Source organism: Rhinoderma darwinii, chromosome 8, assembly GCF_050947455.1.
Source record: "Rhinoderma darwinii isolate aRhiDar2 chromosome 8, aRhiDar2.hap1, whole genome shotgun sequence".
Lineage (NCBI taxonomy): Eukaryota > Metazoa > Chordata > Amphibia > Anura > Rhinodermatidae > Rhinoderma > Rhinoderma darwinii.
In genome coordinates, this window is record NC_134694.1 from 16,111,866 (window position 1) to 16,126,875 (window position 15,010).

General features: G+C 46.2%; 1 protein-coding gene across 2 annotated transcripts in view; it reads left to right on the forward strand.

The window, feature by feature from the left end:
* The window catches only part of LOC142659298 (semaphorin-3F-like), a 124,414-nt gene that overhangs the window by 56,597 nt on the left and 52,807 nt on the right, over positions 1–15,010 (forward strand). The window contains exon 2 of one of the 2 annotated variants that reach the window (XM_075835288.1): positions 1,701–1,806. The exons of the other annotated variant lie outside the window; for it this stretch is intronic. The gene's annotated coding sequence lies outside the window, so the exon portion shown is untranslated. The remainder of the gene's footprint in view (positions 1–1,700; positions 1,807–15,010) is intronic. 2 annotated transcript variants of the gene reach the window in all.

Here is a 15,010-nt window from a genome sequence, read left to right on the forward strand (position 1 = left end):
GAGATGTTCCATTGGTGGCCATCAAGTCCTGATTGTCCCTACACTTCACAGTGCCTGTTAAAATGAACAAGCATGGGTCCTCTAGAACGAGGGATGATTTTTGTAGGGGGTACTCCCCTCTATCCCATTTATGCGAATTATTATAGGTCATATGGATGTGTTGTCTAAAGCGAACTCCCCCTTTGTAAACCAGCAGTAGAGTTGACTGTGACTTAGGTCTTATTTAGACGAATGTGTAATACGTCCGTGCAACACGTGTGATTTTCACGCGCCTCGCACGGACCTATGTTAGTCTATGGGGCCGTGCAGTCTGTCCGTGAGTTTCACGCAGCGTGTGTCCGCTGCGTAAAACTCACGTTATGTGTGCGTTGTTCGCGCATCACGCACCCATTGAAGTCAATGAGTGCGTGAAAATCACGCGCAGCACACGGAAGCACTTCCGTGTGACGCGCGTGATTCGCGCAACAGCAGTAAAAAGTATGAATGAAAACAGAAAAGCACCACGTGCTCTTCTGTTCACAAACATACAGAGTGTCATAATGATGGCGGCTGCGCGAAAATCACGCAGCCACGCATCATACGAGGGTGACACACGGAGCTGTTAAGTACCTTTTGCGCGCGCAAAACGCACACGCTCGTGTAAATCCGGCCTTAGGTTGCAGCCTCTCACACAGTCAGTTTATACAATTTCTGCCCATGCACAAAATGTGAGGTATTGGTTAGAGTGGTGGACTGTCATCATCATTGGACTGTCAAGTAGTTGAAACACGTCTGGAGTGAAATCTCAAGCTTTACCATCTAAAGCTTGTCAGATTAATCTGAGTTTAGCAGATGCCCGGAGAATGTTTCCTGCCTGAATTTGTGGTACCAACTATGCAGTTTGGTTGCAGAAGACCTGCACAGAGACCAGGCTACAACCCCACATAATGCTTTAAGGTGCTGTCTTTCTGACCAGCATCAAAATGCATATGGTAATTAAAACCACTTATGATCCATGAAAAATTATGGAAGAAGGGAATCTTCGTACTTAGTGGGCTTACACCTTGAGACATTTTCATTGCTGGTAAAATTAAAGTTTCATTGTCCGAAAGGGTTTGCCTCAGATAAATAAAAGCTTTTGTGACAATGAAAGGAACATGGGCCGAGGAAACAATGAGAAAGTACAATATAGTATTTGAAAGTTTTTCTGCCGTTATTTCTACATGTCTCCAAGTATTTCCCTGGCACTGGGCAACTCGCGGTACGCCAGATGGTGTAGGATTTCCCCCCTATTATTTAGACATAATAGGGGCATTGTCTGGATTAATAGTGTCAGGAAGCTATCATATGTAACTTAATTGCCCATTAAATCAAGGGCAGAAGAATACATGCCCTTTCTCTACAGTCACTATTTCATTAGAAGGTTCATGTTAGTGGAGTCCACGCTTCCTAGTTTGGAAAAATCTAACGTCTGTTCACTGTTTATTATGTATAGGTATTTTATATAAGAAGTTGAGCCACTTTGTAAATACATTACTTATCTTGCATTGTATTGATCTAGCGTTAAAGCCGGTGTATTATTATCCAGAGCTGCATTCACAATTCTGCAGGCTGCAGAGCTGGTATGTTCCTGCATTCTCTCTCTCTTGACAGTCAGTCTGCTTTGTTTCTACTCTGTCCATTTTATGTAAAAAAAAACTAACAAACCTTTTACATTATAGGGGCTCATCGAAACTGTTAGGGGTGTGTCTGTCGACAGAAATGTCGACTGAATCCAATAACAACCAGCAGAATTTATGAATACAGCTTTGGAATACAATACAGACTGTAAGTCAGGATTAGCACACAACGAGAAATGCAATGAACTTCCAATCATGCTTAACTTTTTATGTAGATGATATCTATCTATATATGTGTCTTTGAAATTTCCTTCCATTGAGAGGCAACATTTTGTTACTTGCTGTTTGTTATACAGTTAAGAGTGTGGTTGAACTTACTAGTGACTCAGAGTGACTATTGCATATTCATATATACACCCTTTGCTGCAGACTAGAGATAATATCTCCTCACCCATGTAATGACCCAGGCATAATTAATAAATGATTAAACCTGCTGCCTAGACTGGTGCGACGAGGAATTGCTGGTCCAAATTTATGATGAAATTTATTGTTGTGTTGAAATAATTCTATTCCGAAATTTCAGGTCATGAGATTGCTACTATTATTAATTCAGCCGTAGGTGCTCAAGTCATTTGGCCAATTGATAATTAGCATTTTTACTAATAATCTTTGCATTCATAATCTAAGCATTCTTGAAATTAAGAAATCTTAGCAGTCATGTTGCAAGATTTTTTTTGTACATATTAAAGGTTTTTTTCGGATCATATTGTGGATTCCCCCGTCTGTAGCTGTTTGCAGACCGTTTCATCAAGACCCTCAATCTCAATGTTCATTTTCTGGAATACGAAGGATGAACGGACACCGTGGGTACACAGTGGGCATCCTTCGTATCCATTGCTTTAATTACGTTTCCTGCAGTCCCCCATTGTCACAAAATGAGCTATATGTGGCTCTCGGCTTTAGCCAGCAGAGTTGGATCCATTGATTGAAAGGATATGTTGAATTTAAAGGGGAATTCTATCTAAATGTATCTTATCAAATGTGATATAGAGATTTCAGAAGACACAGGTGTGTTCTATAGACCAATCAAATCCCTTTGAGAGGTGGAATTGGGGAAAAAACAGCAATTCCACCATCATTTTTCGAGTTGTGAATTTACAGCGTTCACCTTGCGGTAAAAATGACAACTTTATTCTGCTGGCAATATGATTACGGCGATACCAAATTTATATAGTGTTTTTTTTATGCTTTACTACTACTTGTAGAAAATCAAACATTCTTAAACGACAAAAATTAGTTTTGTATCGTCATATTCTGAGACTCATAACTTATTTTTTTTTTTTTTTTTTTGATGGAGTGGTGTGAGGGCTTGTTTTTTTTGCAACCTGTACTTTTTAATGTTTCCAGTATAGTCTATCTAACACTGGGAGGAGGTCTCTTTCTAAGTTTATATATAAAGAGGGATCTGAACCCTGAATCAATGATTTCCAAATATTCAGATGATTCGCTCTATAATAAGTGTAAAGATCAGGAACCCCCAATCCCCCAAATCTGGATTTTTGAATAAGCAATTTATATTTCAGCCGAGGGCGAGATTTGTTCTATAGGAATGACGAGAATAATTTCCTGACTTTATCAAAAAATGATCTAGGCAGCCAGATAGGTAAGGCCTGCAATAAATACAAAAACTTCGGGGCTATAAACGTCTGGAGGAGGTTTTTCCGTCCCATCCAAGACAGAAATGGGGTCTTAAGGTCTTTTAGTTGTTTCTGGACTTTCGAAAGTAAAGGCATATAATTTCTAGAGAATAAATGTGTGGGATCTGTACTGAGACAAATGCCACGGTAAGTCAAACCATCGTCTATCCAATGGAAAGGAGTAGTGGCTCTAAGGTGAGTAGCAATTGAATGTGGGATAGACAAACCCATCATGTCCGACTTCTCAAAGTTAATCTTGAAGTTTGAGAGTAAGCCAAAGGAGCGAAATCGCTCAACCAAGTAAGGGACAGAGGTCAGTGCGTTGGTAGTAAGTAATAATAAATCATCCGCAAAAGCGGAAGTGGTGTGTACATGGGAACCAATTTTTATACCTTGAATGAGGGGGTCCTGTCTAATTAGTTGAATTAGAGTTTCCATAACTAAGATAAACAAAGTAAGGGACAAGGGGCATCCCTGGCGGGTACCGTTACATATATACTAAAGGATCTGGACAAGGAATTTTTAACCTTAATCTTCGCGCTAGGGTGACTATATAAAGAAAAGATCGCTTGGATAAATAACTGTGGTATACCAAATCTCTCTAAAGTAGCTTTTAAATAATCCCAACTGACTCTATCAAATGCCTTCTCGGCATCGGTGCCAAGAAGGACTAAGGGGATTTTGTGTGATGTAGCATATTCCATTATACGGATAACCCTTTAAGTATTATCTTTACCTTGTCTACCCATGACAAAACCTGTCTGTTCCTCACCTATCAATTTAGGCAGCAGGGGTCCCATTCTAACAGCCAACACCTTTGCCCACCACTTTAAGTCCGTATTTAATAGAGAAATCAGCCGATAACTGCCACACAAGGAAGCATCTTTACCCTCTTTAAGTATGATCGTAATGTGTGCTTCAAGAGCTTGTTTCGGTAGTAGCTCTCCGTGGAGAATAGAATTACAAAGGGAGGTAAAATGAGGGAGCAAGGATTTTTTAAAGGTTTTATAATATTCAATTGGAAAAACATCCGGACTGGGTGTAATGTCCGTGGCTGCGGGCTGTCAGCTCCAACCTCCCCCTGACAGCCGCAGCCACGCGTCGGCGAGCGCTGGCCCCAGCCTCCTCCTCAGGCGAGCGCTGGCGTCCACTCACCTCAGCCGGATCCGCACCTCATGGATGAACTTTGACCCATGAGTACCCTGGACTATAAGAGGGGTCCAGCCCCCTAGTTCTATGCCTGAGCGTTGTTGTGGTCCCTAGTTTGTGTATGTCAGGGGTCTCAAACTCGGCCGGGTAAGTGGGCCGCATATAGAAGAAATGGGAAGTTGACGGGCCGCATTCCTTTCAGATTTGATACAATACAAAATTATTGTTAATCGATTAGTTATTTGAACTACTGTAACAATACTACATAACTATAATACTACATTACATTACTATAATACTACATTACTATAATAATACTACATTACTATACTAATAGCGCTAGGTTTAAAATTTGAGCTATTTCTCCTCATGCTTATTTCAACAATCCAGTTTGCCAGTTTGTGTCGCTAAATGCAGTCCGGTGGATCAGTTAGCAGTGTTTGGCAGACACACATGTCAAAATTGGGCAGCCCCTTTTTATCGTGCCACTGCCCTCGGTGGATGCTGCCACAGTGCCCTCTGTGGATGCTGCCGCTGTGTCCTCTGTGGATGCTACCGCTGTGCCCTCTATGGATGTCAGGGGCTTCCTGAGACTCCAGCTGTGCTCCTGACATCACTGGGACTCCTGCTCTGGGGAAGCCCCTGACATCATTGTCGATGTATGGACAGCGATGTCAGAGGCTTCCCCAGAGTCGAGCCTATACTAGCGCTCTGCCCGGGACTCCGGCTCTGGGGAAGCCCCAGACATCGTGTGTCCAAACATGGACACCGATGTCAGGGAATTCCACAGAGTCCCGGAGCAGAGCCTATACTAGCGCTCTGCCCGGGACTCCGCTCTGGGGAAGACCCTGACACACTGTCCATATATGGACAGCGATGTTAGGGAATTCCACAGAGTCCCGGAGCAGAGCCTGTACTAGCGCTCTGCACGGGACTCCGGCTCTTGGGAAGCCCCAGACATCACTGTTCATATGTGGACAGCGATGTCAGGGAATTCCTTAGTCTCGGAGCAGAATCTGTACTAGTGGCTCTGTGTCCCGTGGGCCGCAGATGACAGCCCCTGGTCTATGTGATGGCTTTCTAGTGTGTTTCCTGTCCCTGTACCTATACCTGTTTCCAGTTCCTGTTCCTAGCATTTCATACATTCCCGGTCTAGCACTGAGCTGTGCCAAAGTCGTGCCGTGCTGCATCCACGTCTGACCTGCTTCACCTCGCCTGACGTCCGTCTACTACCTAGTCCCAGCCGAGCCTGCCCTGCTGCTGTCTGAGCTGCCACAGGTACCTATAGAACTATAGACATTCACCTGCTTCCTGTTGGCCAGCTGCCTTACCGCCAAGGCGGTACGGACTAGTGGGTCCACAGACCCTTCGTGACAGTACGCTCAGGCCATAGACCCCGCTGGTCGATTCAAGACTATGACGACGTCACAGGAGATGTGAGCGGATATGCTGGACCTCCGGTCTCGACAGGACCAACTCCTCCAGGCATTGAACATTCTTGCACGTCGGCAGGAGGCACAAGCTGTCGTTCCTCCTACTACACCTCCTGGTGATGTGGCTCCTCAGTCCACACCTCTTGGCAGTATTGACCCACATGTTTCTTTGCCACTTCCTGACCGCTATGATGGAGAAGTAAGTACCTGTCGTGGTTTTCTTAATCAATGCCAGATCCATTTCAGCCTGTATGCTAGGACATTTTCGTCTGATGGTGCCAGGGTCACTTTCATCATTTCTCTCCTCACCGGCAAAGCCCTTGCATGGGTGAACCCTATCTGGGAGAGACAAGGACCAGAGACCCGTGACTTCCCTGCCTTCCTCCGGACTTTTCGCATGGTGTTTGAGGAGCCTGGACATGTCTCATCTGCAGCGGCCTCTTTGATTAACCTGCGCCAAGGAGACACCTCCGTGACTGAGTACGCCATCCACTTCCGCACCCTGGCGGGAGAGCTGTTATGGAACAATGAGGCTCTGGTGGCTGCATTCTGGTATGGACTATCTTCCAGAGTTAAACACGAACTTGCCGCCAGGGATCTGCCATCTACCCTGGATGACCTTCTGTCTGCCTGGATCGATATACGGATCCGTGAACGCCTCCAAGAGGTTCAAGGGGAGGGAGCCCTTCCTAGTCTGGCCCCTACTTTGCAGCAACCCCTGCTGTCCTCCGATGTCGATCCTCCTAAGAAGTCTGTAATAACGGACCAGTATAAGTTATCTACCTAAGAGAGACTATGCAGACGCACATCTGGACTCTGTCTTTATTGCGGTCGTGATGGCCATCTTGTGCGCCTGTGCTCCCAAAAATCCCAAAATCTAGGGTTGCTTGGAGTGACGACCTTGGGTAAAGATGGACTTCCGTCTAAATTGTCCATACCTGTGACCATAGTGTCTGGCGAGAAAACGCATCAGGTCTCTGCGTATGTGGACTCTGGATCCGCTGCTAATTTCATCCGCAGAGATCTGGTGGACCTTCTGCAGTTGCCCACCACCCCTCTGGAGAGCCCATTGACAGTTGCCTCAGTGAATGGACTACCTCTGCCAGATCCTGTTATAGCTGTGACCAAGCTGCTGAGGCTCCAAGTGGGAGCCCTTCACTCCGAACTTCTGTCGTTCTATGTCCTGCCCAAAGCTGTTAACCCTGTGTTGCTGGGCCTGCCTTGGCTCCGACTGCATGCCCCAGTTCTGGACTGGAATTCTGGAGAGGTTCTCTAGTGGGGCCATGAGTGTCAAGGTCGTTGCCTGGTGCGGATTCGTTCGGCTCACCCTTCGCTGCCTCGGTCATTGGCAGGATTGCCGGGTCATTATGCTGCCTTTTCGGATGTCTTCAGCAAGAGGGAGGCGGAGACATTGCCCCCACATCGGGCGTATGACTGCCCTATTGAACTGATTCCTGGTGCATCCCTTCCCCGTGGTAGGGTATCTTCTCTCTCCTTGCCAGAGACTCTGTCCATGTCCTCCTATGTGAAAGAGAACTTAGAAAGGGGCTTCATGCGAATGTCTTCCTCCCCGGCAGGAGCCGGGTTCTTCCTCGTCAAAAAGAAAGATGGCTCTCTTCGTCCTTGCATCGACTAACGTGGTCTCAACCAGATCACGGTGAAGAATAAATATCCGTTGCCACTGATCTCCGAACTGTTTGATCGTATACGTGGTGCAATTTTTTTTTCTAAACTAGACCTGCGTGGGGCTTACAACCTAGTCCGGATTCGCCAGGGTGATGAATGGAAGACTGCATTTAACACCCGTGATGGACACTATGAGTATCTAGTAATGTCCTTCGGCCTGTGTAATGCTCCCGCGGTCTTCCAGGAGTTTGTGAATTACATTTTCCGTGACCTCCTCTATGTTTGTGTTGTAGTCTACCTTGATGACATCTTGATTTTCTTCCCAGATCATATGACGCACCAGAAACATGTCCGTCAGGTTCTGCTACAGTTAAGGGAGAATAGTCTGTACGCCAAGTTGGAGAAGTTTGTATTTGACAAGGATGCCCTACCCTTCCTGGGCTACACCGTCTCAAATCGTGGTCTCGTGATGGCTCCTGAAAAGGTAAAGTCTGTCCTCAAGGCTTGAGGGCCATACAGCGCTTTTTGGGATTTGCTAATTTTTACAGGCAGTTTATTCCGAACTTCTCCTCACTGACTTCTCCCATCTCTAACCTTACTAAGAAGAGTATAAACCCCAAGGTGTGGACTCCCGAGGCAGAGTACGCATTCAGTAGCCTGAAGAGTGCCTTCACGTCCGCCTCTATCCTCCATCATGCGGATGTCTCTCTGCAGTTCTCGTTGGAGGTGGACGTATCCTCTGTCGGTGTTGGTGCACTCCTGTTCCAGAGAGGTCCCAAAGGCAAGTCAAGGGTATGTGGATACTTTTCCAAGCTTTTCTCTTCCGCTGAACGCAACTACTCGATTGGGTATCGGGAGTTGCTGGCCATCAAATTGGCTCTGGAGGAGTGGAGACATCTACTAGAGGGCGCAGCTCATCCGATCTTGATTTTTACGGACCACAAGAATCTGACCTACCTCCAGACGGCCCAACGGCTGAACCCTCGTCAGGCCAGGTGGTCACTGTTCTTTGCAAGGTTTCAGTTTGAGCTTCATTATCGCCCGGCTGACAAGAATGTGAGGGCCGATGCCTTATCCAGGTCTTTCGAGACAGAAGACACCATTGAGAGTTCACAGAACATTATCGATCCATCTTGCATTGTCTCGGTCAATCCCCTGCAAATTGGGGACATTCCTTCAGGGAGGACTTTTGTGCGCCTGGCTGATCGTGGAAGAATCCTCCCCTCGGGACACTCCTCTAGACTGGCAGGTCACGCGGGATTACGTAAGACCCGGGATTTGATTGCTCGGCATTTCTGGTGGCCCACACTGCCCAAGGATATTGTGGACTTCATTTCTTCCTTTGCTGTATGTGCAGCCAACAAGGCCACCCACTCCAGACCTGCTGGTCTGCTCCAGCCATTGCCTGTGCCCAATTCTCCCTGGCAGCATATAGTGATGGACTTTATCACGGACCTGCCTCTCTCTGCTGGATGCAGTGCTGTCTGGGTGGTGGTGGACCGATTTTCGAAGATGGCCCACTTCGTTCCTCTGACCGGTCTTCCTTCTGCTCCTCAGTTGGCCAAGTTATTTATCCAACACCTCTTCTGCCTGCACGGCTTGCCGCAGCATATTGTGTCTGATCGGGGGGTTCAGTTTACCTCGAGGTTCTGGAGAGCCCTCTGCGGACTTCTTGGCGTGAAGTTGGACTTTTCCTCTGCCTACCATCCGCAGTCTAATGGTCCGGTCGAGAGGATCAACCAGATTTTGTAGAACTACCTATGCCACTTCATCTCCAAGCAGCACGATGACTGGGTGCAGCTGCTCCCATGGGCGGAGTTCTCCTACAATAATCACACCAGCGAGTCTACTAGGAATACACCGTTCTGCATTGTCTACGGCCAGCACCCACAAATTCCTCTCCCGGTGCCTGATACTTCCGAGGTACCTGCCGCTGACTCCATGTTTAGAGACTTTTTGCGGATCTGGCAGCAGACTCGATCCTCCAGCCTAATGGCAGTGGACCGCATGAAACGGAAAGCTGATACAAGGAGAAGAGAGCCCCCTCTGTTTCTTCCTGGCACTAAGGTCTGGCTGTCGTCCAGGAATATCCGACTGAGGGTGCCGTCATCTAAATTTGCCCCCAGGTTCCTCGGACCATTCGAGGTCCTGCAGCAGATCAACCTTGTCGCCTACAAGCTTCGGCTGCCTCCTACCCTCTGGATTCCCAACTCCTTCCATGTCTCCCTCCTGAAACCAGTGATCCTGAACCGCTATTCCAAGACTCCCAGCCCTGCGGTTGCCTCCAGCTGCCCCTCGGACATCTTTGAGGTCAAGGAGATCTTGGACACCAAGAGAGTGAGAGGAAAGACTTTTTATTTGGTGGATTGGAGGGGGTATGGTCCTGAAGAGAGGTCCTGGGAGCCAGAGTTGAACCTCAATGCCCCTACTCTTCTGAAGAAGTTTCTCTCTCGCTCTGTTCCCAAGAAGAGGGGGCGTAAGAGGGGGGATACTGTAATGTCCGTGGCTGTGGGCTGTCAGCTCCAACCTCCCCCTGACAGCCGTAGCCACGAGTCGGCGAGCGCTGGCCCCAGCCTCCTCCTCAGGAGACCCCAGCGCTTGCGTCCACTCACCTAAGCCGGATCATGTTGGGTGCGCCCGCACGCTTGTGCCTGCTCTTAAAGAGGCAGCGCGCGCACCGGACCTCATGCATGAACTTTGACCCGTGAGTACCCTGGACTATAAGAGGGGTCCAGCCCCCTAGTTCTATGCCTGAGCGTATTCCCTAGTTTGTCTATGTGATGGTCTCCTAGTGTGTTTCCTGTCCCTGTACCTATACCTGTTTCCAGTTCCTGTACCTAGCATTTCATACATACCCGGTCTAGCACCGAGCTGTGCCAATGTCGTGCCGTGCTGCATCCACGTCTGACCTGCTTCACCTGGCCCGATGTCCGCCTGCTACCTAGTCCCAGCCGTAATTCGAGGCGTAAAATGCCTGAATTACGTCTGAAACCACTGCGTGTGAACATACCCTAATAGGTATAATCTTTATCAGATGGATGCAACAATCTCCAAACATCAATCAAATGCAAGGAATGCAAGATTTTACGAAGTGATTTGTATGAAATCTGTTGGGTTCCCGTTGTGTCCAATATAGGATTAAGTGGTAAATTCAGATCTCCCCCTACCAACAGAATACCCCCCTGATAATTGCGCAAAGTAATTAGAGTCCGAATGAGCCACGGAACTTGATTCACATTGGGCGAGTATAAATTTGCTATTATGTAGTGGTTCCAATAGTGCCTTTAATGAATCTCCCGTCTGGGTCTGTCAGCTCAGAGAGGAGCAAAAAGGGAGTACGTTTACTAATTGCAATACTAACCTCTCTGGCTGCAGAGTGATATGGACTATGGAACCATTGCGAAAATTCCTTGGTAGGCAAGGTAGGAAAGTTATGCATTTTAAAGTGCGTCTCCTGAAAGAGAGCTATATTCACAGACTGGGAATGTTACTTTGTTTTTGTGGCACATTCAAACCGTTGACATTATAAGATAACCACTTAAGATCAGCCATTGGAAAAGAACAAGACAGAGCAACAAAACAGCATTAGATGAATACATCCCCTGTATGACATTATAAAATAACACAAGATAAGGATAGAAAGGTATAGTGGAACAGGGAAGGAGTAAACATACCATGTCACAGTAAGCAGTGTAGTAAAAAAAAGTGTTGAAAAAAGCGACTGTAAACATGGGAAGAGAGAACATAATCTCAGTGTGCCTGGAGGACCATCGGGGGAGGGGCGGGGGGGGGGGGGGGGGGTTTAAGTGAACCAATGAGGTTGACCACAGAAGCGACAACCCTGACATGAACCCTTCAATAATGAAATAAAGTGAGAGCAAAACATCTCAAGTAGAACGGTCATATCAAATAGAGATCCAATTAAGTTCTGGGTGAAAACCAATGAACAATCATGTATGAGATAGCATACAAAGATACATAAAACCAAACCAAGCTCAGGTAGGACCATCGTCTCTGTGTTTAGAACCTTGTTTCTTGTTTTTCGGTGAGCGACGGTGAGAAGCGACAGACCAAGGATCAGTACCACTAAGCTGAGGTACATCTGGTAATTGTGCCATCGGTAGCCATGAAGGGATATTTATCACTGGCAAACCCAATTGATCTCAGGCAGCTTGCAGGTCTTCTGGTTTTCTAATGGTAAGTTGTTTGCCATCTTTGGAAATCGCCAAGCCAAAGGGATAGAGCCATCGAAAAGGTATATTATGAGCTCGCAATGAATCCAGAAGCGGTTTCAAAACCCTGCGTTTTGCAAGTGTTGACGATGCCAAGTCCTGAAACATAAGCCCGGTGTTACCATCAAATTGAACTTTGTCCGAGTCTCTTGCAGCTTTCAAGATGGCCTCTGTGTCCACATAACTAAGGAGACCACATATGACATCTCTAGGTGGATCTGTAGAACGGGGTTTAGCTCTAAGGGCACTATGAATCCTCTCAATATGAATACCCTCAGCTCTGGTAACGGCCAAAAGACTAGCAAAGATATCCTGTGCAGCTTTAGGCAAGGCATCGTGGGTTAGAGATTCAGGAAGGCCACGAATCCGCACGTTTTTACGGCGGCTTAAATTTTCCTGGTCTTCTACTCTTAATAAAGCCATGTTAATGTGATCCTGGTGAATACACAGCGTGTCCCGCATAGAAGTCCCAAACTGAGCCACCTCCATATGTGCATTTTTAAGCACTTCCACTCTATTTCCTATGTGGTGGAGTTCAGCCTTTATATCAGCCAAATCTTTGGCAATAGGAGTGAGGGCTTTAAAAATAATTCTTCTATTAAAGCCCCGAGATATCGGGATCTGAGAGGACTCACCACCTGCATCTGAACGGTCATCTGTACTTCCAGCATCCGAGTCGTCCTCAGTAGCGTGGCCGCTTGTCTGATCTGGCGCTATCTTGGCAGAGCGCACCAGGAAGGAATCCAAGTTCCGTTTGAAGAATTTGTCGATGTCAGCTTGTTGTTTACCCGGTTTCGGGGTGCCGACCTGGTCCTTGAGTTTATCCTTCGAGGTTTTTACAATATTTTAAGGTGACTTTCCCGCTGTGAGCTAGGGTATAATCGGATCGTGCAGGGAGCTCCGAATCAAGCCATCTTCACCACGCGCGGTCAAGCTCCGCCCAATCCTGGCTGTTGGAGCGAGACTTACATAATGGGCTCAGCCTGTGAGTCCGCTCCATACTACTTCCTCCCCACCATGATGTACAGGTATGTCATGGTGTGAGTAGGGGGTTAATGCCACTGGGAGGTGGTGAATAAGGTTTATCTTATAAATCCCACTACTTGACAGGTTCCATTGTCATAAGACTGGGTTCACACTGCTTTTTTTTCATTGCATTTTTAACGTACGTTTTTTTATTTCTTTTTTTGGTAGATCAACTTTCATGTCTCGCTGGGAGTTTATCAACCAAAAAAAAACAAAAAACGCAACAAAAACATGGTGTGATCTTAGCCTTGGGAAGTAAGTGAGCAGTCAGTTCTGGAAGTTAATGTATTGGAAGCAGGAAAAATCAGCAAGAAAAGGATCTAAGCGACTTTCACAAGGGCAAAAGTGTGATGACTAGACAACTGGGTTAGAGCGTCTCCAAAACGGCAGATCTTGTGGGGTGTTCCCAGTGTGCAGTGGTTAGTACCTACCAAAAGTGCTCCAAGGTAGGAGAAACGGTCAAGCGGTTACAGGGTCATGGGCGCCTAAGTCTCATCGATGCACGTAGGCAGTGAAGGCTAGCCCGTCTGGTCTGATCCCACAAAAGAGATACTGTAGCACAAATTGCTGAAAAAGTTACTGCTGTCTATGACAGAAATGTGTCAGATCACAGAGCATTGCAACTTGCTGTGTATGCTGCGTAGCCACAGGACCCATGAGAGTGCCAGTGCTGACCCCTGTCCAATGTCAAAAGCGCCTACAATGGGCACATGAGCATCAGAAGCATGGAGCAATGGAAGAAGGTGCCTGCTCTGATGAATCACATTTTCTTTTACGTCATGTGGATTGCCAGGTGCAAGTGTTTCGCTTTCCTGGAAAAGAGATGGCACCAGGATACACCTTTGGAAGAAGGCAACCCGCCAGCGGTAGTGTGATGCTCTGGGGAATGTTCTACTGAATCCTTGGGTCCTGATATTCATATGAATGTTACTTTAAGGCCTTATTCAGATGAACATGTTCGTTTTGCGGGAGTAAAAAAACGCACCATTTTTCATGCGTTGCAGTTCCGTGTTGCATCAGTTTTTTATGTCAATGTTTGTGCGCATTTTTTTTCCTCTGCATTTCTGTAGCAGCTGTTGCGTGAAACACGGAGAGCACACAGATGACATCAGTGTGCTATCCGTGATATTCACGCACCCATAGATTTCAATGGGTGCGTGGTCCGCAAACATAGACTAGAATAAGAAATGCAGTGAGTTTCACACAGCGGAAACACGCTGCGTGAAAAATCACGCATGTCTGAATAGCCTCATTGAATTGCATAGGTCCGTGTTTTAATGGACAGCACACGGACGTATACAACGTTAGTCTGAATAAGGGCTAATACGTACCTCCTACCTAAACATTGTTGCAGACCAAGTACACTCCTTCATGGTAGCTGATTTCCCTAATGGCAGTGCCCTCTTTCAGCAGGATAATGCCCCAGCCACGCGTCAAACATTGTTCAGAAATGGTTTGTGAAACCTGAAAAAGAGTTCAAAGTGTTGACTTGGTCTCCAAATTCCCCAGATCTCAATCTAGTCGAGCATCTGTGGGATGTGCTGGAAAACAAGTCTGATCTATGAAGGTCCTACCTCTCGACTTAAAGGATCTGCTGCTAATGTCTTGGTGCCAGATACCACCGGACACCTTCAGAGGTCTTGTGAAGTTCATGCCTATACGGGTCACAGCTGTTTTGGCAGCATGAGGGGGATCTACACAATGTTAGGCACGTGGTTTTATTGTTATGGCTGATCGGTGTATATTTAATGTGCCCAATGTGTAGTGAGAATTATTTCCACTATATAGTTATGTAGATAATTCCGTTATAATGATATGGGAACAAGCTGGCATCTGTGGTGAACGAGCATGTGAATCTAATTCTCAGCTACATTCTCATTATAAAGATAGCCGTTGTTTATTTTTATAGATCTAATCTTGATTTTCCTGGCCCCAAGTGTACGGATTTTCCCAAACATTTTACACGTGTACAAATTTGGATCTTGCCTAAATTGTTTATTTTTACATTTACTAAGATTAAATAAATCAACAGTCTAGATTAAAGGCAAAAATATTTAAGTTTTATTAGTGCATATAGTTCGAAATGCTACTTTTTTGGGGGGGAACTTGTTAGTTATTTGAGGTGACACACCAAGATATACGGCAAATTTATAGATGTTTAAAGTTTAACTGAAAAGTTACTAATCGATAAAGTGTAGCTAAACGCTTAACAAACTTCTGACATGTCAAAAGTTTTGATTGTTGGGGGT